Here is a 27,874-nt window from a genome sequence, read left to right on the forward strand (position 1 = left end):
ATACGTGGTACACATTTGGGGGAATCGAAACCCGGGCTTACAGCGTGATGAGCTTCCGCCCTCATTAAGGAAGAGGTGAGGTGAGGTGAAATGGGGTTTAACATCGCGTCCAAGATTATTGCACTTATATAACAACGTGCATGCACTTTAACATGTATACCCCACTCAGACACAGTATACTGACTCCGAGCCGACCAGTCCTTTTTTTAGCCTCTTAATGCCGAGCGCCAGACAGGGTAACAACAAGTACCATCTTTAACGTATTTTGGTATGACGCGGCCGGTGATCGAACTCCGGACCTCCAGCTCTCCGGGCGGACGCTCTACCACTAGACCACGGAGGCGGTCCCTTTAAGGGAGAAAAGGATGAAGTTGATATTAGTTAACTTAAAGAAAGAAAATCGCAGGCCGTCTTCAAAACCGCCTTTCCACACCGCCTCTCTCGTTAACCAACTCCCACCCACTTGAATAATATTGCCACACCCCAACTCCCATTCCCAACACAATCCCCCGCCCACTAACCACTAGACGATCCTTCCAGTACGATCACACTGGAATCTAAGTGACCCTGCTGTCGACTGTACCGATGTCAATGTAATGTAAAGGAAATGTTCAAGACGCAACCCATCCGGAAATACAAATATATGTGCTATCAAGGGTACTGGATGGGGCTGCAATGGACGACACAAGCTCCCTCGGTGTCGACGCAGCTTCTAACAACGTTATACAGTCAACTAGCGTCGCGAGCCCAGCAGGGGGCTGATTGTACAGGCTTGTAGTATCGGCGTTGGTTAATAAAGCGTACCACACGTACAATAACGGTACGTGCTTCTAGCGGATGCTGACACGCTATCATCGATTGCAGATACTGGAGCTGGGACGAGAGGGCAAATTAGAGCTAATAACACAAAACATATGTTCCATAACTAGGAATTTATGACGGAAAAAGTGGCATGTTTCAATGATAAGTGGCATGTTTCAATGATAGTAGCATTAGAGCGTGTGCTCGTCACGCCAAAGTTCCGGGTTCGATTCTGAACGTCTACAGATATATTAAGCCCTTTGTTCGTGTAACTCACATGGTTTTTTTTTTTAATTATTGCTAAACGAGGAGTAAAACCCTACTTTGGGACTAATTGATACGGCTAATGACGGATTATTATGATGATGCTGATGATGATAATGAATGTATCTTAAGGAGGCATTTGAGCACATTCATGAAAACGATAAAAAATAATGTATTATATTATTATTATATATTATAACTTTATGAATATAACCATGACGTGGACGCTGCCATCCCTGTTGTATCCACATATAGGGGTGGGTGGGGTGTGGGGGGTGGGGTGGGTGTGTATGTGTGTGTGTGTGTGGAGGGGGGGGGGGGGGGGGGGGTCGGTAGGGTAGCCTAGTGGTTAAAGCGTTAGCTCGTCACGCCTAAGACCCGGGTTCGATTCCCGACATGGGTACAATGTGTGAAGCCCATTTCTGGTGTCCCCCGCCGTGGTATTGCTGGAATATTGCTAAAAGCTGCGTAAAACCATACTCACTCACTCACTCCACATATGGGGAATCGAACCAAGGTCATCAACATGATGATCGAGCGCTTTACTCTCTGGGCAATCACATAGTGACATCAACGATGAAATTATGAAGTTAGGAAAACGTGAAATACACACTCTTGTATAGAATCGAACCCGGGATTTCAGCGAAACGAAAGTCGCTTTACCCACAGGGCTACTCAACAGAAATATCGGATATAGAAGCTACACCTTTGTGAAATCACAATCTTAAGAGGAAACTATGCAGTTAAAGAATACTGGACACATATTGTGAGGATGTGGGGAATCAAACCCTTGGCGTATCGGGCGAACCCTTTACCAACTAGGCTATCCGTTATATTATACTCAAATTATGTACTCAAGGAATTCTGGTTTAACATTGTAACCAAGTGATTACTATTAAGTTCTCCATTAAGCCATCAAACTAGACACAGTTTCTTTTCAGGAACACCAAGAACATTATGTTGTAGGCATGAGAATCGAACCCGGTCTTGTCGAGCGAACGCTTAACCATCTGGGCTACTCAACTATGACAGGAAATCATGTATGTTGGAAACACTTGGCAAACATTGCAACCATGAGAGGAATAGAACCCGGTCTCGTTGAGCCAACGGTTTCCCAACTAGGCTACTCAACTATGACAGGAAATCATGTTTGTAGGGAAACACTAAGAAAACATTGCAACCATGAGAGGAATCGAACACGGTCTTGTTGAGCCAACGCTTAACCAACTAGGCTAGTCAACTATGACAGGAAATCATGTATTTGGGAAACACTTGGCAAACATTGCAACCATGAGAGGAATAGAACCCGGTCTCGTTGAGCCAACGGTTTCCCAACTAGGCTACTCCACTATGACAGGAAATCATGTATTTGGGAAACACTGAGAAAACATTGCAACCATGAGAGGAATCGAACACGGTCTTGTCGAGCCAATGCTTTCCCAACTAGGCTACTCAACTATGACAGGAAATCATGTATTTGGGAAACACTTGGCAAACATTGCAGCCATGAGAGGAATCGAACCCGGTCTTGTCGAGCAAACGCTTAACCAACTAGGCTACTCAACTATGACAGGAAATCATGTATTTGGGAAAAACTTGGCAAACATTGCAGCCATGAGAGGAATAGAACCCGGTCTTGTCGAGCCAACGGTTAACCATCTGGGCTACTCAACTATGACAGGAAATCATGTTTGTAGGGAACACTTGGCAAACATAGCAACCATGAGAGGAATCGAACCCGGTCTTGTCGAGCAAACCCTTTAGCAACTAGGCTACTCAACTATGACAGGAAATCATGTTTGTAGGGAACACTTGGCAAACATTGCAACCATGAGAGGAATCGAACCCGGTCTTGTCGAGCAAACCCTTTACCAAATAGGCCCTATAACTATCATGTACAAGTGGCACTGGGCAAAGTAATAATGTCGTATTGTACAAGGAGAGTGTCTGTGGTATTGCAACACGCTCTCCTGCTGACGTACAAGCATGGTGAAAAGTTCACTCGGAGAATCCCATTAAAGTAATGGATCACTTTATCTAATAGATGCCGGTCTTCGGGAATAGCACCGCCACCGAGTCATTCCTCCATTGATGATGATGAAATTATATTTTTTTCAAGATTAGGCCATAAGATCATGCTTGAAATATTAATTCCGAGGGTTGAAATAACTCAGGGGTCACACTTTCTCTAGCCTCAGACCGTTATTGTATTCCAACTGTCAATATTACACACATGCCGTGCGCAAACATATGCCAATAGTTATTATTTTCTTCTATAAAGGTATGAGAGGGCCCAGTTGCTGGGCAGAGTTGCGTCCCTTATGCGTGGCACAAACCTATGAGAGGGGGTTCGAATCCCAGTTCAGCCTAATTATGTTTCTAGGTTTGTCAGCTCTATATCTATGTTCGTTCGTTTCATCAAAATGGTTAACATAAAGATCTACATCAACAGTTACATAACACTTGCGATTATGATACAGCCATTCAGCGTGAGGGAGGGTTGGGGGGGGGGGGGGGGGTGTTGGGGGATGGGGGTGTTGGGGTCAAGATAAGGAGAAACAGCTAAGGGACACAACTCTGCACACAATTAATTGCTCACCATCGACCAGCCCTTACTCCCAAGTGAAAAAATGTTTTAAAAAATCAATTTCTTAAAATTAATTAAATATTTAGGGTTTTTGAAGAAAACGCTGTTTATAATAATTTACCATATCATACATGCATACATGTCTTTGCATATCAGAGCACGAGCATATTTCAACCATATTCATGAATGTATCAATCATTTACAATCATTCGGGAATAAAATGGATAACTTTTAATCTGCCTTCCAACTTTTTTTCTAGGATTTCTTTCATTGAGTTTTTTAGCTGAGTAATTAATTTGCTTAAACGGTTTCACAATGCTTTCCCTCTTTCATAAAAAATGCTTTCACCCACAGCGTAAAAAGTACTGCCGCCAGCACGTCGCAAACTACAATGTCTATCGATTTTTAATAACGCGTCATTAAGAGATTTTAATTTAATATATGCAAGAATGAGAGAAAGTCGATATTTCTAAACCGGTGTATATCTCATAGGAACAATCAAACCAGCTGCTCTTAGAATAGGTCTCGACAATAAATGTTGTGTACAGCTGACGCTAGCCATTTAAGACGGTACAGCTAAACTGCTGGGCAAAAGAAAATATACACTTATAAAACATGTGGCCAAAAAAGGCCGAAAACAGCCGCCGAAACACTGCAAACTCAAGGTCGAAAGAAAACTATGATAACCGTATCAAATACATCAGCATCGAATAACCATTTTTTGTTGTTTGATTTTTACCTTACATCCAACACGGTGTAAACGTTCTTTTGTCCGGTAGTTTAGTTTAGTTCTAACACGTCTATGAGTCATGCCTTTTGTGAATGCTACATTTAAAAAGCAATCCATGAAATCGCATCCCTGTATGGCGATTTTGATGGTAGATGCTACTGAAGAAAGTATGGAAATAGGCGCTGATATAATATTACAGTAACACTTCAAACACTAGAAACGCATTAACTCGAGATCGGGTTTAAGACGATGCAGTTTTATGGAATTTTTGGAGGTTTTCTTCTTAAAAGTCTTAAAAGAGAGATTTCTATCTGGTCAGTGAAGTAGATATAATTTAGCTTGCTTCTATGTTACAAAATTCGAAACAATGAAATATTAACTTGATCGGAGATTTTGATGCATGTGTAATTAGTTAGTCGTGGCGGACTGTGAAGTCACATTGCCCTTGATGTAATGAGTGAAGGAACTGGTTTAACGCATCTTACCACAATGCGTATCTTGGGATTCACCTGGGTTATTAATTTTGGGTGTTCAGGGGACTCACAACTGTTTATGATATGAGCCCCAGGTTTTAAAATGTGGCTCCCAGAGAAACGTCATTTATTGAACATAATGTGTATTCAAATAAAGTTAAATTTCCTTTTTTGGGTATTACCGTATTCGACGTAATAAGCGCCCAGGGCGCTCTCAAAATTAGAAATAGGGGGCTTTTGTTAGAATATTATTTTGGTGGAAAAAACAGTTGAAAGATAAATTTCGTGGTTTATGCTGACGGTTTGAACTGTTTATATACGACAGATATATTTTTCAGAATTTAATTGCCCATAATTAAGGGTGAATATAACACACGAGTGCGTATTATACACGAATAAATAAGTCTTGTGTACATTGATCAATCGGAAGGGGTGCTAATTGGGATTGTTCACTTGCCAATATATTAGTAAATATCGCCGTGGGCGCTTATAATTATTAGAGCGGGGCGCTTATTACGTCGAATACGCTATCTTATTTAATATATAATATTCTATAGTTTTTAGTCATCTCTGTGTCCACGTTAAGGCGCACTGGAACTTTCTACGCTGAAAAATATTCGCAAATCTTGTTGTTTTGCCATTCTTTAAAGCACACATTTCACTCCAATCAATACGGAGACAGTACTCTGTCGCACGGGACATACCGGTGTGTCCATAGGCCGTTAGTTACACACAGGTACGTAATTTCCCAGCTGAAACAAGTGAAGCGTTTAGACAAAGCATTTGTTTATTTTTTAAATAATTACGTACGGAATGTTTATCAAGTGGCAGCAAATTATGAAATTGCAGCATTCAACCATAAACATGTTTCCCTAAACGGAGTTCCTGTGTCCCAGAGGATGCGCTCTGTATTTCTTTTGCGGCCATTTTCAATTTTTATACATAATAATTATAGGATGCAGGATTCTGCATCATGTGAATCCCTGACTTTTCACTTATAAATATCACTGGCGATCTCTGTGGTTTTGTGACACAGATCAGAGAGTTACCACAAACTGGAACTACCAGTATATAAGTCGAACACCTTTGTGTCGAACTTACGGTTGTTTCCAAGTAAAATTTTGATCCCAGCGGATTCGTTCTTTCTTCATCATAGTCGGTTGTGCCGAACCTCGGATAACTCGAAGTATTTACGTAGGTCCCTTCAAATTCGACACAACGATAGTTGATTGAATACGTAAGTAACAGAACATAGGTGCACGTGACAATATGCTGTAGTGTTTCTATTTTTTGGCCACTGTAAAATTCAAACGGTAACCACTAAACTACTTATCAGACACGTTCCTATACTTGATAACTAACGTTTTTCGTTTTCAAAATACCTGTTTCGATCTTCTGGAATAATCATTCTATAACATGCAACAATGAGTAAAAAAACAATTAATTTGTACTGAATTTATCATACACAATAAGCTATGATCCAAGACTTGATCATATTGCAAGGGGGCACAGGTAGTCCTGTCGTCTAAGGCGCCGCGATTCGCTTTGCAGAGTTGCGTCCCTTGGGCACGCCAGAAACCTATGATTGGGGGTTCGAATCCAGGTTCGCCCCGATTATATTCCTAGGTTTATCAGCACCATACCCGTGCTCTCGTGGGTTTCACCGAAGTGGTAAACGTCTGAGACCTGCATCACCTCGGGCTTTCCTCCAGCATAAATACATTTCACAAACGGACGACAAGCGTCGTCTTGTGTAACAAGTGAGTGAGTATGGTTTTACGCCGCTTTTAGCAATATTCCAGCAATTATCCCGGCGGGGGACACCGAAAATGCGTTTCCCACATTGTTCCCATGTGGAAAATCGAGCCCGGATCTTCGGCGTGACGAGCGATTTGTTTCTTACTAATAGTTTAATCAATATGTAGAATTTCGCTGTGGGGAGTATAGGCCACGTGTTACATTAGGTCTTCCAGCCTGTTAGTATGAGTTGATGACTATCTTTAATGTAGCGTAAGGTTAATGCTCTACAAACAGATCAGATTTGTGTCTGATACGATTACGTGATTGATTAAAGGAACATAATTCCTTGACACATAGAGATCGTGTTCTCCTGATTATCATGAATTGTCATAAATGGTCTGAACATAAATTACTATTTTAATGGAACTGGGGAACACGATACAGCGTCACCGCAGCAAATACAAAAGCAAGGTCTGATAACATATCGCCGAGGAATTATTTAATTATGTCATTATCACACGTGAAGCTGTAATTGAGATGTAACCGAGACATACAGCGACAGCAACAGCAACAGCAACAGCAACGACATCCTCTCCATATCGGGTCGTCTTTGTCATTGTCAGTTTGAACCAGGTAAGCTGTGATGAAATAGGGTTTTAAGGTTTTATCTTGCACCAGGAATGGAAACAACAAGTACCATCTTTTAACGTATTTTGGTGACGCAGTCGGGTATCGAACTACCGACCTTCCACCCTACCTGGCAGACGCTCTATCCACTGGACCACGGAGGTGGTCAACGGCGGTCTATAAATTAACGAATCTGGACCAGACAATCCAGCTATTGATATCATGAGCATCGATCAACACAGTGGGATACGATGTCATGCATCAACCAGGTCACCGAGCTATTAGGTGTGAGGTTGGTTGGGCGGTCATACAGTAGTATACACCTACCTGTGTCGGGGCTAAACGACCGCCCAAGGAATGCACGACACATGACATATATGATGCTGAAATGTTTGATGGGGCTTCAGACAGGGATATACAGCGCTATGTTTGCGAGCTGAACGACCGCCCAAGGAATGCAGGACAGATATATCAGATGAGATGTCGGCGGGTCTCCTTCACAATGGTGTGCACCCGCTTGTTATGAAGGCATGAGGCGTGTGATATATATGCTGCATGATATATATGAAGGCATACGGCGTGTGATATATATGCAGCATGATATATATGAAGGCATGATATATGTGAAGGCATGATATATATGCAGCATGGTATATATTAAGGCATGATAATATGCAACACGATATATATGAAGGCATGATATAGAAGAAGCATTATATATATGCAGCATGATATATATGACATGATATATATGCAGCATGATGTACATGAAGGCATGATATATATGCAGCATGATATATATGCAGCATGATATATATGCAGCATGATATATATATGAAGGCATGATATATATGCAGCATGATATATATATGAAGGCATGGTATATATGCAGAATGATATGTATGAAGGCATGATATATATGCAGCATGATATATATGAAGGCATGATACTAGTATATATGCAGCATGATATATATGAAGGCATGATTTATATGCAGCATGATATGCATGAAGGCATGATATATATGAAGGCATTATATATGTGAAGGCATGATATATATGCAGAATGATATATATGAAGGTATGATACTAGTATATATGCAGCATGATATATGTGAAGGCATGATATATATGCAGCATGATATATATGAAAGCATGATATATGTGAAGGCATGATATATAAGCAGCATGATATATATGCATAATGATATATATGAAGGCATGATATATATGCAGCATGATATATTTGTAGGCATAGCAGCATGATACTAGTATATATGTAGCATGATATATATGCTGCATTATATATATGAAGGCATGATATATATGTAGCATGATATATATGCAGCATGATACATCTGAAGGCATGATATATATGCAGCATGATGTATATGAAGGCATGATATATATGTAGCATGATATATATGCAGCATTATATATATGAAGGCATGATATATATTTAGGCATGGTATATATGCAGCATGATACATCTGAAGGTATGATATATATGCAGCATGATGTATATGAAGGCATGATATAAAGATGAAGTTAAAATGCCTGTTCCAGCCGCCACACAGTGATATACCCCCGAGTGGCTGAGACAGGTGGAGTATTGATCTCACACCAGCTCACAGCTCACAGGGACTACAATTAGATTTGATCATACGCGTTTATGACTGTATGACAGCCGAGAGCCTCTGATGTGTTAACCCGCTAATCTTGGGGGTATTTGATCTTTGTAATGCTAAAGTGTTTCGTATCTGGAGAAGATAGAGGTATGTCCGATATTGCATTGAAGGCAAGGATAGAAGAACTGAAAGGAACGTCGTAAAACTGTTGTGAAATTCAATCTCGTTATAATTGTAATCAATTTATAATCTGTAATTAACTTGACGCATGTCTTAGCGATGGGTTCGCGATAGTACGGGAAAATACACTGCCGGACAAAAGAAAGAACCAAGTTGATCCAAGTTGGATTTAATTAAAAAATTACAAAGGTAAGATATTAAATGATACGATAAATATTGTAATATCGCCCATCACACACGTATCAAATAGATCACCATCGAATACCCATTTTTTGTATGGCTCATTTTAGCCAGGGTAAAACATGGATGTATATTTGATTTTGCTCGCCTTTTAATTACAGCTACATGTCCAATACACGTACTCCTCACTGGCCTCCAGGGGGCACGGGTGGCCCAGTCATCTAAGGCGCCGCGATTCAGTGTGCAGAGTTGCGTCCCTTGGGCGAACCAGAAACCTATGTTTGTGGGTTCGAATCCCGGTTCGCCCTGATTATGTTTCTAGGTTTGTCAGCACCATACTCGTGGGTTTCACCGAAGTGGTAAACGTCTGAGACCTGCATCGCTTCGGGCTTTCCTCCCACATTAAGCTGACACGCTGTGATATAACTGGAACACTGTTAAAAGCGGCGTTAAACACTACTCACTCACTCGCTTTCACCCACGTCCATGAAATGGACATTCGCATTGTAAACTACCAGTGAGTTAAATTGCAGGTTTTCACTGGAATGCAGGTTTTCATTTTCATTTCTGACACGTCTTGTAAAATCGCGGCACGATGTGACGTTATGCTTTGTTTGTTTGTTGCTAAACGAAGCTCCCAGCAATATTGAAGCTATATGACGGCGGTCTGTAAATAATCAAGTCTGCACCAGACAATCCAGTGATTGACATCATGAGCATCGATCCACGCAGTTGGAGATACGATGACATGCTTCAACCAAGTCAGCGAGCCTGACTAACTGATCCTGTTCGTCGCCTCTAACGACAAGCATAGTCGCCTGAAGTTGCTGAAGACCTATTCTACCCCGGATCACTTATGGTATTTATCATATTGTACTTATTGTATTCATGCAGCGGCCTACATGCAGCATACATGAACGTGCACGTGCGTGTGCTTGTACTATGGCACATAAAGATACAATGACGTTGTTCAACATAGATACCCACTCAGACACAGTTCTCTGACTCCTGGCCGCCCAGTTCATGTTTTATTATCCACTTAGTGCCGATCGCCAGGCAGGGAAACACATTTTAACGTATGATGTTTGGTATAACATGTCCGGGGATCGAACCGCGACCTTCCGCTCTCCGGGCAGACGCTAAATCCACTAGACCACGGTGACTGAGTGAGTGAGTTTGGTTTTACGCCGCTTTTAGCAATATTCCAGTAATATCACGGCGGTGGACACCAGAAAAAGGGTTCAAACATTGTACCCATGTCGGGATTCGAACCCGGGTGTTCGGCGTGACGAGCGAACGCTTTAACCACTAGGCTACCCGACCGCCCCACAAGACCACGGAGACGGATTTAATCAGATTGGACCTATGAAGACAAGCATGATTAGATCCCAGAATGTTCAACATGACTTTGTAACAAGAAAAAAAACGTTAAAAAACATGGCACGTTAACTCATTTTGTGATAGATGTGACAACACGAAGCTTGTAACGTTGTCTGCACGACGGAATAAAGGACACGAGCAGCGACGGCGAGCAGGCACAGACGTTAGCCAATCCCAACGATGCAGCCTTAAAATCTCCACGGACCTGCACGTTGGCATCCCACAGTCACGTGACGTGGGATCGTTATATAGTAAAAATAATTGACACATACTGACACGCAGCTTCAGTGAGCGTTAATGTCTTAAACGTTTTTACTTACAAATATATGAAGTATATTTATTTTTATTTTATTAATACAGAGGAGGACAGAGATATCAATAAAAATTACCAGACACACAATGTACTTAAGTGGGGTTTGGCAGGCTGCAAGCTTACATTAACACAGTATACGGCTATAATTTAGATTTGTCAACGAAATACCTTCATGATTATGAATGAGTGAGTGAGTGAGTGAGAGAATGAGTTGGGTTTAACGCCGCTTTAACAGTATTCCAGTTAGCTTAATGTGGGAGAAAAGCCCGAAGTGTTGTAGGCCTCGGACGTTTACAACTTCGGTGAAACCCACGAGCACAGGTATGGTGCTGACAAACCTAGAAACATAATCGGGGCGAACCGGGATTCGAACCCACAATCATAGATTTCTGGCGTGCCCAAGGGACGCAACTCTGCAAAGCGAATCGCGGCGCCTTATACGACTGGGCCACCCATTTCTTTTTATCAGCATTTGTCATTATTACTCCTCATTGCATCCATACACACATACACTCTTCAAAAAAAGAAACGCACAGGTAGTATGTAGTTCATTGAACCTGACTACACAAAAAATCCGGTATATAATTTGGATATATGTTATTGGAAAATGTTGGTGATATTCGACAAACGGTGCGTCTTAAACGCCATTGTTTTCACACTTGTTAAAAAATGTCATGGAGGAAAAATGTAAAGAAAAATGCACGTGCAAGTTATGGCATTCGTAACTCGTGTTAGTGTCTATAAAAAGGCAAGCATAAGTCTTCTGTTGCACGCCACTTCAACGTCCACCACAGCACCATTTGCCGCCTTTGTGACCGATGCACACGGTTCAGTTCTACTGCAGACCTTTCGAGAACCGGCCGACCAAGAGGATCGCTACATTCGACTGTTCCATCGACGTCATCGCAATGCCACAGCTACAGAGACGGTAGGATGCATCCCTGGTTTGAAGAGGATTTCGGACCACTGTCACCGACCCAGAAGACAAGTTATCGTCCCTGTTTTGCAACAGATCCATCGACAGCGACGGTTGCGTTGGTGCCATACCTTACAGCCTTGGAATTTGAGAAACTGGAAACGAGTGTTGTGTAGCGATGAATCATGATATCTTCTTTACCGGCGAGATGTAAGACAAAGCGTCGTTGAATGAGCGTTTTGCCCCATATTGTGGACGTGAATTCGACAATTTCGGTGTCGGTAGTGTCATGGTGTGCGGGGCCATATCCTACACCACGAGATCTGACTTGGTTGTGGTTCAGGGATATTTGACAGCAAATCGCTACATGAATCAACTTCGTCACTCTCACCTTCTTCCAATCATTGACCGCCAGAGGGAGATGTCAACGCTCCACCGCACACAGCTCGTGTCTTGGTAGACTACCTGCATAATGCCGACATCAACGTCATGCCCTGGCCATCGAGATCTCCAGATCGCAACACAATCAAACATCTTTTAGATGAAATCGATCGACGTGTACGTCAACGTCAGAACAAGCCGCAGACACTCACACAACTGGCCAACGCGTTACAAGCAGAATGGCGCAGAATTCCGCAGGACAGACTTCGTACACTTATCCAGTCAGTGCCGAGGAGATGCAGAGCCGTGATTGCTGCCTGGGGCAGTCACACGAGATACTGAGTTCAGCGCAACCTTGTGGCCTTATGTGACATGACAATGAACAGTTTTCAATGCCTTTGTATAACGACAACATGTGACTATCGAGCTCCAAAATTTCATATTTGTATCTATGATCATATCAAATTAAATATATCGACTTTATTAGGTACAATAAATTTACTAAAATCTACCGGTGCGTTTCTTTTTTTGAAGAGTGTATTAGTTAATGTTTCATCAAAGTATATATGTAGCGACAATCAAACTAAATCAATTATTTAGGCACGAGTGTACTAATTTGTGATCTATCATGAAAGCATTATCAGTAAGTGATTTGACTGGCGTCTATTTTTCTCTTCAAGAACATAATTTCCATTCAGCTGAAAATAAGATACGACGAGTTTGACTCACTCAGCAGTAAATTTGCATTCGGGATCGTGCTTGTTTCAACTTCTAAATGTTTGGGCGGAATCATATTAAACTGTATCACGTTTCCTTTCTTCTGTAAAGTATTAACGCCCACACCGCGGAAACACTTTGAGACAATTACATTAGGATGGGTAATGTTTTCAGACGAAATTGTCTGTAACAAAATGTAATAATATATATCTTTTAGGTTGTGCTTGTCCTTCTTTCCAGTTTAGCATTCAGTAGACGATGGAGCTCAAAGTAATCGATGGTAATAACAAGGTTTCTGGAAATGAGAAAATGATCACGAATGCAAAGACGTTATGTTCTGCATAAGCTCGATTTTAAGTTGGCAGGGATGTTTAAGGTCAAACGTTTTAACCTTATATTGTTGACTTCTTGTGGGTATTTGCATAATCAGGCAACTGACCTTATACTTGTGTCATATACACGTACATATATCACACAATTATTGAATTATATACCAAAATAGGTGGCATATGATGAAACGAAATTAATATTACTGTGCCATCGATCGACAAGAACCCGATTGACTTTGAAAAGCAGTAGCCCCGAGCATATCCCTGTCACGATAAACAGCGCGGAAAAGAACGACTTTGTCCAAATCCTTATGCGACCTGAAGATAAGCATCTAAATTCATTACACTTATTATAAATTATTAATATTGTTAAATCGACAATTCGTCAATATTGATGGTTATGCAATTTAATATGACTATTAAGATCTGTTAACTGATAGCTCATATTCACATGTGTGGACAAGTTCAAATTAATCAATCATGAAAATAGACGGTCGATTTTGAATGGGGTGGCTATATATACGATTTAACAATTGACTCAAAACGTTTCTCCTTGAATACACATAGAACCCCTTAGCGGTAATGTGTAGACATAAACAAGAAAGTACTCGTTCCAACAATGAAAGTTCATCACAATACCGTCCGGCTGAATAAGAATGAAGTTCCCTGTTGTGGTGGCCGTAGACTGGAATGAGGACACGAGTGGTCAAGGTATTGGCAATCAAACGCATGCCGGACATCGAGTATGTGTCTTGGACATGTTGTATGGTTGCCCAGTCAGGCGGGACTGGACATGGACAATCGTTTCCAATTTTGACCGCGTCCACAATTGACGAAAGCCAACTGTGGCAACTTGAAATCGATCTTGAGTTCGATCTGACAACACGAGTGAGTGTTTATCTAGTGCCAGAATTAACACTAATTCGATCTCAGGGTTTGATCGGTTTGATGACAAGACGAAGCGTAACTCACCCTGCGTATCTGCATTCTCCTTACAGCGGACTTGGGAACTCCTGACAGTGTAGGATTGTTTTGTGACCCCCCTTCAGTACCGCGCTCTGGGTCAAGGGGTTGTCGCTGATATATGACCCACTTAGCTTTGATTACTTCTGACAAATATACAAACAGCTCCACAAACAGTCAAGAGGTCTTGACAACGATGAGTTTTATTTGTAGGGATTTAAATCAATTTTGGATTTATCTACCGCATGCCTTTCTTGCACCTGCTAATACGCGTTGTTCATGTCGCGGGTTGATGACTAGAGCTGGATGGATAGAAAGATAGATGGATAGATGATAGACAAATGATTGGGTGTGAAGAGATCATGATCTAATCTTACCATTGAGTAGTTTAAGAGAACTAATTAAAGAGCTCGGACGGGCTGGTGGGTCATATGGATGGAGGTCTGTGGCATTGGGGTTAGGTGAGGTGAAATTGGGTTTAACGTCGCGTCCAAGATTATTGCACTTATATAGCGACGTGCATGCACGTGTATGTCTGTGTGTGTGGCTGCTTGTACTAGTCCGGACCGATGCCGATTTGAAGTGCTAGCCCACTGAGATACCATGCCGCAGTTAACATGAATACCCCACTCAGACACAGTATACTGACTCCGAGCCGACCAATCCTTGTTTTAGCCCCTTAATGCCGAGCGCAGACAGGGTAACAACAAGTACCATCTTTTAACGTCTTTTGGCATGACACGGCTGGGGATCGAACTCCGGACCTTCCGCTCTCCGGGCGGACGCTCTACAACAAGACCACGGAGGCGGTCTGTGGCGTTGGGACGTGTTTGGATGGGTATAACATTTGAAGTGAGTGAGTGAGTATGGTTTTACATCGCTTCAAGGAATATCCCAGCAAAATCACGGCGGGGCACACCAGACATGGGCCTCGGCGTGATGAGCGAACGCTTTAACCACTAAGCTACCCCACCGCCTTGACAGCATGTGGAGAGTAAGTGAATTTAATATATGGTTAGATACATGGCAAGTTGGGTTTGTGAAGAGGTACATGTACACGGAAGATGGAGAGGAAGGGGACTCTGGGTGGAGGATGGAATAGAAGAAGAAGGTTGGGGAAGTTTGGGGTAGGGAAGATGGTTTAAATTAGGAGAAGAAAGGTGATGTTAAGGGTCCAGATGGGAAACGGGGGCTGAAGACAAGAAGAAAGAAATTGAGTTCAATAGGGGGAAGTGAGTGAGTGAGTGAGTTGGGTTTAACGCCGCTTTTAACAGTATTCCAGTTATATCACGCCGTGTCAGCTTAATGTGGGAGGAAAGCCCGAAGTGATGCAGGTCTCAGACTGTTACCACTTCGGTGAAACCCACGAGCACGGGTATGGTGTTGACAAACCTAGAAACATAATTAGGGCGAACCGGGATTCGAACCCACAATCATAGGTTTCTGGCGTGTCCAGGGGACGCAACTCTGCACAGCGAATCGCGGCGCCTTAGACGACTGGGCCACCCGTGCCCCCAATAGGGGGAAGAGAGAGAGAGAGAGAGAGAGAGAGAGAGAGAGAGAGAGAGAGAGAGAGAAAGAGAGAGAGCGAGAGAAGAAGAGAGAGAAAGAGCGAGGGAGAGAGGAGAGAAAGAGAGAGAGAGAAAAAGACAGCGAGAGAGAGAAAGAGGGAGAGAAAGAGAGAGAGAGGCGGTGAGTGAGAGACAAACAGAAATATGAACAAAACGAAGGTGGTAAAAGGCGACATACTTATAGCTATGGCTCATACATAGCATATAACAAACATTGAAGTAAATAATCGAGCATAGATGATACGTGGACTAAAAGATTGACAGACGAAGAACCACCGAAAGACAAAAACAAACAGATAGTGACATTCAGTCATTTATGGGTTTTACGTCCGCTCCTGATGAGGTAAATGTTACAGACAGGATAGTCGCAGCTGTGACATGTATGTCCATAGCAACACATGTCGGCATACCTGCGCATCAATATCTCCCCTCACCTGTTTCACGTCATGCAATTGTGTATGTGTGTGTGTGCGTGCGTGCGTGCGTGCGTGTGCGTGTGTGTGTGCGTGTGTGTGTGCGTGCGTGCGTGCGTGCGTGCGTGTGCGTGCGTGTGTGTATGTGTCTTCTTGAACTAGTCCGGTCTTATTGTGCAAGCCTACTACACAGTATACTGAGTGAGTGAGTGAGTATGGTTTTACACCGCTTTAAGCAATATTCCAGCAATATCACGGCGGGGGACACCAGAAATGGACTTCACACATTGTACCCATGTCGGGAATCGAACCCGGGACTTCGGCGTGACGAGCGAACGCTTTAACCACTAGGCTACCCGACCGCCCCACACACACACACAGTATACTGACTCCGAGCCGACCAGTACGTATTTTATCGCCCCAATGCCGAACGCCAGCAGAGTAAGCACAAGTACCATCTATTAACATATTTTAGTATGAGCCAGGGACTTTCTGCTCTCATGACATACCCTCTATCCACTAGGCCACGGAGGCAATCAATGTTGAATTACAAATTAATGTAATTTGACATATATATCTGTTTCAAGCAGGGATTGCACGAAGACAGAACACTCCAGGGACCCACTGTCCGACTCATACATGCCTTGTGACGTCGATGTTAGTAGTTTAAATATCCGTTACACCCATCTGTGACTTTTCATCAATACCTTACTGGGCGTGATTGACAGTGTCACATAGCACGTGATTTGTACGTGACATCACCGTGGTCACGCAGTACATACTGCGCAGTGATTTGGGCTGTAGAAGCCCAGTGGTTAAAGCGTTCGCTTGTCACGTCGAACACCAGGGTTCGATTCCCCACAATGTGTGAAGCCAAAATTCTGGTGTCCCCCGCCGTGACATTGGGGGAATATTGCTAAAAGCGGCGTAAAACTATAATCACTCACAACCACTATTGCATTCAAGTCGTCCTTCACACTATCGGAGAAAGTTGAATAATTTTATATTGGATAACTATAGATTTGTTTTCAACAGCAGGCATACTTTCAGTTATAAATGTTACAATTTGAGTTGTCTGTATAAATTCATTTGATGATTAAGATGCATATACATCGCCTGATGACTGTTTTTTTTAAACGCAGTTTAATAACTGCCGTAAAATGTGACTGTGCTTGTCGTAAGAGGCGACTAACGGGATCGGGTGGTCAGGCTCGCTGACTTGGTTGATGCATGTCAACGATCCCATTTGCGCGGATCGATGCTCATGATGTCAATCACTGAACTGTCTGGTCCTGACTCGATTATTTACAGACCGCCGTCATATAGCTGGAATATTGCTGAGTGCGGCGTTAAACAACAAACCAATCAACCAACTTATGATTCATCCCCGTTGTCACAACGGCTGTGAATTTGCGTAGGTGTAAATATGGATCGTCTCTCTAGTATCACGTATACTCCGTCACTGTAGATTTATTGCAATGCATCATGCAGTGTTCATGTGGTCACACTGTAACAGAACAGATCAAATGACAGCTGAAGACATTTGGTGTCATAAGGGGCGACTAACGGGATCGGGTAGACAGACTCGCTGACTTGGTTGATACATGTCATCGTTCCCAACTGCGTGAAAACGATGCTCATGATGCCAATCACTGGATTGTCTGATCAAGGCTCGAGTATTTACAGACCTTCGTCAGATAGCTGAGATATTACTCAGTGCGGCGTTGAACAAACAAACAAACAAAGTCGTCTAGTGTTTCCCTATGGATAACCACGTCGGTTGTACCGCCATGCAATTCCCTGGCAAGTCAAGTCACAACGTGACTCGAGGAATTGTGAAATATTTACGCAACAATATTTTTTAATGTCTCGTTATATATAGTACATAACACAAAAATACGTTTTTGTGATTGCTTTCTTCAAGTGCAATGACGTAGATGAAATAATATCCATGCCTTTTCAACGTCATTGGTATTCCTCCAGATACATAAATGTCAACATAGAGAAAGCGCACTCTCAAACAGAGGATTAAGTTTCAGAACATTGAGTCGAATTGTGTAGGAAGACGTTTGTCTTGAGAAACTTGATTCAGATTATCCGAGAATATGCACAGGTATCACTAACTCCGTCGATCAGTAAAAACGTAAAGTGTTATCATACATATTTTCTGACGAAATCATCATACAAACACATGCAAAGGCAAGTCAATTGTTCACCTGAAACCACACGGGAACATATGGTACAAGTCAAATAGGGAATTGCATCGGGCATCATTTTCACTAATGCGTCAAATTTGGAAATGCCCTCTATATGTCAACAATCAAAGGACAGCCTCCGTGGTCTAATGGTAGAGCGTCCGCCTGGAGAGCAAAGGTCTGGGGTTCGATCCCCGGCCGCGTCATACCAAAAGACGTTAAAAGATTGTACTTGTTGTTACCCTGTCTGGCGCTCGGCATTAAGGGGCTAAAACAAGGACTGGTCGTCTCTGAGTCAGTATACTGTGTCTGAGTGGTGTATTCATGTTGAACTGTGGCATGGTATCTCAGTTAGTTAGCACTATAAATCGGCATTATTCCGGTCTAGTACAAGCAGACACACACACACACACACATCATGCACGTCGCTATATAAGTGCAATAATCTTGGACGCGACGTTAACCCCATTTCACCTCAATCGTATCCCCCCCACGCCCCTTATGTTTGCGGTGTTTCGGTGACTGTTTTCTGCCAGTTTTGTTTGTTTGTCTGTTGTTTAACGCCGCACAATATCCCAGCTATTTGACGACGGTCTGTAAATAATCGAGTCTGGACCAGACAAATCCTGGGATTGACATCACGAACATCGATTCACGCAATTGGGATACGATGACAAGCATCAACCAAGTCAGCGAGCCTGACCAACCGATCCCGTTCGTCGCCTCTTACGACAAGCATAGTAGCCTTTTAAGGCAAGCATGGGTAGCTGAAGACCTATTCTTCCCCGGATCTTCACAGGTCTTAGTAATGTTTTGAGAACGTTTGTAATTATTTGGTCAAATCTAATTTTCAAGCGTATGCTTTCTTTTGCACTTCAGTTTATATAGTTTCTATAGTGACAGGGTTTTGATTCAGTGATGCTTAATATTTTCTCCTCTTTGACGTCGGTCATTGTTTATAAGAGATGTTTCAGTACATCCAGTGTAGAACTCTCAACGGAATAGACGATGTTTGCTTCAGTGATGAGTGGGTGGCTCATAGCGATTATTGTAAAATCCCGTTACTCCGGACCGATAATCAAATTTACGGATCTATTCATCACTGTTTAGAGTAATGTCCCTTTATAAATATATATTCCTTTCAGGGAAAGGTTGTCTTGAAGGAGGGCTTTCTGGATCAACGGTGTCCAGTCTAACGAGGTTTCACTGTAAATATAAATGGGCATCTCTCCGTGATCAAAATTAGTTGTCTTCAGCAACCCATGCTTGCCGTAAAGGCGACTATGCTTGTAAGAGGCGACTAAAGGGATCGAGTGGTCAGGCTCGCTGACTTGGTTGATACATGTCATCGATCCCAATTGCGTGGATCGATGTTCAATCACTAGATTGTCTGGTCCAGACTCGATTATTTACAGACCGCCGTCAATTAGCTGGGATATTTCTGAGTGCGGTGTTAAACAACAAACCACCACCAAGAACAACATGATAAGTTAATCATTTAAATCGGTTAAACTTTTAATTCGGATGATCTTTTTGGAAGACTACCTCGGGGTTTAACAATGTGTATATTTAATCTACTTCAATGTGTGAAAAAAAAGTAGCTATATACAATAGGAGTGCTATGGTAAATGTTGCGGTTTTAAAAGTGTTCAGTATATGCCTTTCCTCGACGCATCTGACAGCGTACGAATGTATGTCTTTGCTAAATCTCGTTACATACGTAAATCTTTTATTTCCTTCGATGACTTCATGAATTATAAAAATATTCATTTTAAAAACCATTAAAACTAATTTCCTTGAAACACATTAAATGGTCTAGTGCTTGTTTTATGGTTCCAAGATTGTTGATAAATCGTGATTTATTGGATCTCAGCAGTGTACTTATAGGATCACTTCGCCACAAATTCTGTTTGCATTAAGACAATCAGGGAAGTAGTAGAGATTTAGTCCTCCTACGAAAGCGGAAACCAAGGATTACTCTGCATTAAGGTGTTGGCATCACAACGTCGTGACGCCTTCGCCGGAACTGTGTAAGGCTCATCTATTCACTGAATGTTAAAAAAATACATAAATCTGTCTTTTTTTAATCAGAATACAATTTTTAATGCCGAATATGCCAGTGATTGTGAATTTGATGAAGTCACTGGGCAAAAGAAAGTAAACGCCATGATTTGTGATGGCTGAAATGAAACGAAGAAATGGTTATTCCATGGTGGTGAATTGATACGGGTGTCTTAGCTGTGTTTTTTTACTTTTAATAGTGTTTCGGCGATTGTTCCCAGACTAGAAACGTTTCGATAACGTTTGAATCCTTTTGGTCAAGTCCAAGTTTGAGTGAGTGAGTGAGTTGTGTTTAACGCCGCTTTTAACAGTATTCCAGTTATATCGCGGCGTGTCAGCTTTATGTGGGAGCAAAGCCCGATGTGATGCAAGGCTCAGCATTTACCACTTCAGTGAAACCCACGAGCACGGGTATGGTGCTGACAAACCTAGAAACATAATTGGGGTGAACCGGGATTCGAACCCACAATCATAGATTTCTGGCGTGCCCAAGGGACGCAACTCTGCACAGCGAATTGCAGCGCCTTAGACGACTAGGCTAACCGTGCCCCCTCCAGATTTGAAGTGTATACTTTTATTTGCAAGGTAGTGTATGATAACACTTGCCAAACATGACTGACACAATGCAGTGTTTCATATTATAGCTTCTTGAACTGAAATCGTTTTTTAATATCACTTCGTAAAAACGTACTTTCCCACTATTGAGGGAGTGAGTATAGTTTTATGCCGCTTTTAGCAATATTCCCTGAATAACACGGCGGGGGCACCAGATATGGTCTTCACACATTGTACACATGTGAAGATATCGAACCCGGGTCTGTAACGTGAAGAGCGACCGCTTTAACCACGAGGCTGCAAACTTCTCTACCATCCACGCATGCCATTTAGCGTCGTTTGAAAACATACAAAGGTGGTAGCTAGTCTCAACGCCGGAACAGAATGACGCAACGCGAGCGGTTGGGTGTACTGACCTGCACTCCTCAGTATGACCCTCATATCTGAGGTGTTAGGCGTTTCCGCTGCCGGAAGTACTCAACCTAACAACGGGTATGTTAGCCTTGGTATGTGGCATAGCGGTAAATCACGACTGTGTTTGCGATAAGCGTCGCGTTCTGTAGTATTCAACTTTCACTCCACATGTGTGTGGGTTACTAATCCTGTTGAATTTCTGCTCGCATTGTCAAAATTGAAATAAGGGAATTTGACCAAGAAGGTTAACTTCAGCATCGCTTATATCGAGATCGTTAAATAATGGTCAAATAGCCCATCCACTGATTTACCCTCCAGAACTGGTGATTGAGTGAGTTGGTTTTAACGCCGCTTTTAACGGTATTCCAGTTATATCGCGGCGTGTCAGCTTAATGTGGGAGGAAAGTCCGAAGTGATGCAGGTCTCAGACGTTTACCACTTCGGTGAAACCCACGAGCACGGGTATGGTGCTGACAAACCTAGAAACATAATCAGGGCGAACCGGGATTCGAACCCACAATCCTAGGTTTCTGGTGAGCCGTAACTCTGCACAGCGAATCGCGGCGCCTTAGACGACTGGGCCACCCACCAGAACTAGAAATAAAAGAGACCAGTGAAACCGCCTCAACTGTTTCGTATTTTGATCTATTCATAAATATTCAAATTGGCTAAAAGCAATCACAAAACTGTATGGGAAGGGGGATGACTTAAACTTTCCAATAGCCAACGTTGCTTTCGAACAATATTCCAGCAGATCCGGTGTCTAAATTTCACACTTTTTTGGATAAAATCGAGCATGCTCTTTACCACGAAGTCTTCAAAGAGCATCATACGACCCTTGCACAAAAATTGTTTTATTAAGGTTACAACATTCAAGGAACCAGTAAAGTTTCAAAATGGTTTAAGGAAGACGTGGAGAACATTTCTGAATTTGATGCAAAAGTGACCAAAATCATATCCCATGCAATTCTCAATTTTGACTTGTACCATTTGTCACCGTGGTTTTTCATGGGTGACGCCAGATTTCCCTTTGCATGTGTTTATGATGGGTACCACCAGTGGTGCATGCTGGGACACTTAACACTTGGTATCATCAATATGTTATGTTTATGGAAGGAGGCGGTCGGGTAGCCTAGTGGTTAAAGCGTTCGCTCGTCACGCCGAAGTCCCGGGTTCGATTCCCGATATGGGTACAATGTGTGAAGCCCATTTCTGGTGTCCCCCGCCGTGATATTGCTGGCATATTGCTAAACGCGGCGTAATGCAGTTCCCATTTTTGACTTGTACCATATGTTCCCTCGTCTGTTTAAGTGAACACTTGACCTGGCTTTGCATGTGTTTGTGATTGGTGCCACTTGTATTGATAGAAATCCATAAATATAGGTAAATTATATGTCGGAATCATACAGTGGCCAAAGTGAATTTGTTTCAATGGAAATAGAGACTGGATATTCCCTGGCGTGGAAATTTATATTATGATTGGGGTGGCCCAGTCGTCTAAGGCGCCGAGATTCGCTGTGCAGAGTTGCGTCCCTTGGGCACGCCAGAAACCTATGATTGTGGGTTCGAGTCCCGGTTCGCCCTGATTATGTTTCTAGGTTTGTCAGCACCATACCCGTGCTCGTGGGTTTCACCGAAGTGGTAAACGTCTGAGACCTGCATCCCTTCGGGCTTTCCTCCCACATTAAGCTGACACGCCGTGATATAACTGGAATACTGTTAAAAGCGGCGTGAAACCAAACTCACTCACTCACTCACTCTATTATGATTGTGGAAAGGGTGTTGTCGCTTACGCCAATAAGATAACTAGGTCACAACTCCCTGCACGTGTAAGGATATCCAGTATCTGAACACATGAGCAACAGTCAACACCATCAGTACCCACAACTCGAATCTAGGACTTCGGCGTGACGGGTGAACGCCTTAACTACTCGGCCACCCAACAGTCAATGCGCCCAACGAAGATATGCTGATAAGAATGAGAGTGTTTTTCAAATTAGGTAATTCCGTTTTCAAACCTTTGAGCAATCAGAATTGAATATTCTTCAAAAGCATGGCAGAAAGATATAATAGCCTTTGAATTTAAAATATCAAAAACAATTGATCATGGTGCTACTTCTATTATTTTCCTGAATTTCAAATTCAACTCAATTTCAACACGTACGCAATTCTTTCGATCAATATTTGCAATTTCTGGAAATCTTATGCTGACCAATGACAAAGGTTAAAATTAACTTACATCTGTCTCTAAGAAATATAAAAATATGAGATGGATGACCTTTTCTTTGGGACTTGCATCAAAAATAACAAAGGATGCGGCAATACTGTGGGGATGTGAGATCGAGGCTGTATCTTTCTATCAGTATAATGCTAATCCCCCGCTAATACACAACGCTGATCACAAGCGTAAGCAGTACAAGTGAGCTACTAGCTACCCAAATTGAGGGATAATTTGTCACATATTAGGAGCCCCATCAATTGACTGATAATTGACCATTTAGAGCAGCAATTGTCAAGGATTAAAGTGGCACGTGCCATACAAATACTGGCTCAAATATCGACTAGTAGCCGTATAGAAAAACACACGCTGTATCGATTAGCCCAAGTATAGAAAAACAAACGAACGATATATCGATTAGTAGCTGTATAGAGGGACGAACGATATATCGATTAGCAGATGTATGTAAGGAACAAACGATACATTGACTAGGTGGCAAATGATACCACTGTGTTTATATATGGCTAGGCCAGAGTAAGACTGTCTTTCGTCTATGTTAAAGTATGGAGTTACCCGTCGGTCGCTTTGTGAAGCGGTTCCCGGGTTTTCAACAAGGGAACGATTATGAAATCCGGTTTATGGTGCATAAAACATTGTTAAGGTGTTTGTTGAGATATTGTTAAGTCAGCACGTGTTTCTGGTGGATACAGATTCTGCCCGGATGGTCGGTAGTTCGATGTCAAGACGATAAAAGATGGTGCTTGTTGTTACCCTGCCTGGCGCTCGCTATTAAGGGGCTAAACAGGGACTACTCGGCGCGGAGTCAGCATAGTGTGTCTGAGTGGTGTATCTATGATGAACTGCGGCATGGTACATGTATCTCAGTGGGATAGCACTATAAAACCGGCATAGTACAAGCAGCTAAACACACACACGTGGAAACACATACTGGTATTGGTGGCTATTTCGAGGCGGCGGGTTAGCCTAATGGTTAAAGTGTTCGCTCGTCACGCTGAGAGCCCGGGTTCGATTTCCCACATGGGTACAACATGTCATGTAGCTGGAATATTGCGAACAGCAGCAGCGTCAATCAATACTAACTTCAGCAATTCTTTTTTTGTACTTTTTGATATGAGAGAATTATGCTTTGAGGTTTTATTTCGTATTTGTTATTTCTATTCGTCTACTATGGAGGGAATTGGATCGTCGCGAAATCCAAATTAAAACCTCACTATTGACTGTTCAAAGCGGCCTAACTCGTATTCACTCACACGTTCAAACAGTCATGACTACAATGAAGACGTGGTATTAGTGACAAAAACAAACAAACAAACAACAACAAAACAAAACAAATCAAAACACACAAAAACAATCAAACAAAAGAAACCTACCCATTCACTCGATCACCCACTCACACACCAAGCATCCATGTCACTAAATATGGTACTGTAAAATGTAAAGATTTATAATATTTGTGTAAAGATTTATCATATTTGTGTTTTACATTTATATGTGCAGCAAAACTAAGAGTATATTCAGCATATAATCAAACGCACCATATATCAATCTAGAATTGCAGTCTAGCCATTCAGTATCGAAAATATAAAATATATTTTACATTTTGAGTCGATGTTTGAGGAAACTGAAGGCGAACATCGTGGCTCTGATTGATCTTAACAAGACAGATTGACACATGATTGACTTATATTTCCCATTTTCTAGTAGTAAATTATCCAATAATAGATTTCCCTACAGATACATCTTCTTGAAAGACGGCCGCTGTTAAATTCAGTCTTTGTTTTGACTTCATCAATAGATGTGTTTGAAATGTTATTTCTGTGGTTAAGAAACCGATATGTTATGAGTGAGTTGGGTTTAACAGTATCCCAGTTATATCGCGGCGCGTCAGCTTAATGTGGGAGGAAAGCCCGAAGTGATGCAGGTCTCAGACGTTTACTACACGAGCACGGGTATGGTGCTGACAAAACAAGAAACATAATCGGGGCGAACCAGGATTCGAACCCACAATCATAGGTTTCTGGCGTGCCCAAGGGACATAACTCTGCACAGCGAATTGCGGCGCCTTTATGATCCTAGTGATAATCTGAGAATGTATTACCGCCTCCCTGGTCTAGGGGTAGATCGTCTGCCGTGAAAGTGGAAGGTAGGGGGTTCGATCCCCGGCCGAGTCATACCATTAGACGTGGAGAGATGGTACTTGTTGTTACTCTGTCTGGCGCCCAACATAAGGGGGATAAAACAAGGACTGGTCGGATCGGAGACAGAATTCTGTGTCTGAGTGGGGTATCTTTGTTAAACTGCGACATGGTATCTCAGTGGGCTAGCGCTATAAAACCGGCATTAGTCCTGATTAATTCAAGCAGACACACACACACACACACACACACACACACACACACACACACACACACACACACACACACACACAATTGAGCCCAATTTCACCAGCTGCTAATGGTTATCGTTAATGCAGCCTGACACCATCATCAAGTATGTGTCAATACATTATCTAAGTCCTCTCGGGGCGGTCGGGTAGCCTAGTGCTCGTCACGCCGAAGACCCGGGTTCGATTCCCGACATTGGTACAATGTGTGAAGCCCATTTCTGGTGTCCTCCGCCGTGATATTGCTGGAATATTGCTAAAAGCGACGTAAAACCTCACTCATTCACTCACTTACTCGCTCCAAGTCCTCTCCCATAAGGTCATGCATTGCAGGCCAAGTAGACTAAAGCATCGCCATTCACAGTATTGCCAGGGCGATGGGGGTAGCCTAGCTGGTGGTTAAAGCGTTCCCTCGTCACGTCGAATACCCGGGTTCGATACCCCACATGTGTGAAGCCCATTTCTGGTGTCCCCCGCCGTGATATTACTGGAATATTACTAAAAGCGGCGTAACACCATACTCACACTCATAGCCATGCCAGGATCCTGCGATCCTAGTACCTGCATCACTCACAGGTCTATGTTCTACGAGACGTCATATACTGCTGGGGGCACGGGTGACCCAGTCTAAGGCGCCGCAATTCCCTTAGGCACGCCAGAAACCTATGATTGTGGGTTCGATTCCCGGTTCGCCCCGATTATGTTTCTAGGTTTGTCAGCACCATACCCGTACTCTTGGGTTTCAAGTGGTAAACGTCTAAGACCTGCATCCCTTCGGGCTTTCCTCCCAAATTAAGTTGACACGCCGTGATATAACTGGAATACTGTTAAAAGCGACGTTCAACACAAATCACTCACTCACTCATATACTGCTCAAGGGGGCGTTAATCCCAACTCTCTCTCACTCCAACCGAAGACAATTAAACACCTCCACTGTGCTCGACTCTCACTTCTCAACCTAACCCAAAAAGCCACGCTCCAATTCCCAAATTCCGCCTCACACTCCTGAAACAGATGCTCCTCAAAGAGATACTCCAGACCTAAAAGTAGCCAGTCTTTTCTTGTCCATTAACACCTTCTGTAACCAACCCCTGTCCCCATATCAGGTCCCCAAACACTACCCACATATTCCCATTACAAGGCCTATCACACATTGCGAGTCCCTCCCTGCTATTTCAGTGGATTCCCCGTTGGTGACATCGATCAAGCATCAACTGTGGCAGTGATGGTGGCCTCGTCTCCGCTGACTCCAGGCCGTCAATGCTTGAAGTGACACAGCATTACGTTTATCCGAGTTCAAAATAGGAAGTAATGTGTGAACAACCGTTTATTTGCAGTTGCGAACACGCTTGATCTTGTTCAATATGCTTGTACAGGCGACATCGCAGTGGTGGCTTTTAGGCACCAAATTACTGCCATGGAGAATCTATAAGATATGGATTGGGACAATATTGTGTCGTTATTACATCCAAAACGTCTTTGTTTTTTCATAATCTCAAATTGTTATTGTGCCTGCTCCTGCTAATAACTGACCTCTTTCCTGACAATAGTTAAATATTTTTTAAACCAAAGAGACTGTAAGATTGTATACATTTTTAACAAGGGTGTACAGATAATAAACTTAAAACGTCAACACAAGAAAACAAACAGTCTCGATTATCCATTCGAAAGAGAATGCCAACATGAAGGCAAACAAAGTGGTGATAAATATATGAATGGATCACTGAAAAGCAACATCCGTGGCATTTATGGACACTTAGTGTCACTGAGAAAGTATAAGCTCTGGATGGTGAGAATATATTGATTGTAGGCATTTCTGAGAAGGTGGAAGGACA

The sequence above is a fragment of the Haliotis cracherodii genome, unplaced genomic scaffold (assembly GCF_022045235.1).
Source record: "Haliotis cracherodii isolate W230 unplaced genomic scaffold, xgHalCrac1.p SCAF_11, whole genome shotgun sequence".
In the NCBI taxonomy this organism is placed as follows: Eukaryota; Metazoa; Mollusca; class Gastropoda; order Lepetellida; family Haliotidae; genus Haliotis; species Haliotis cracherodii.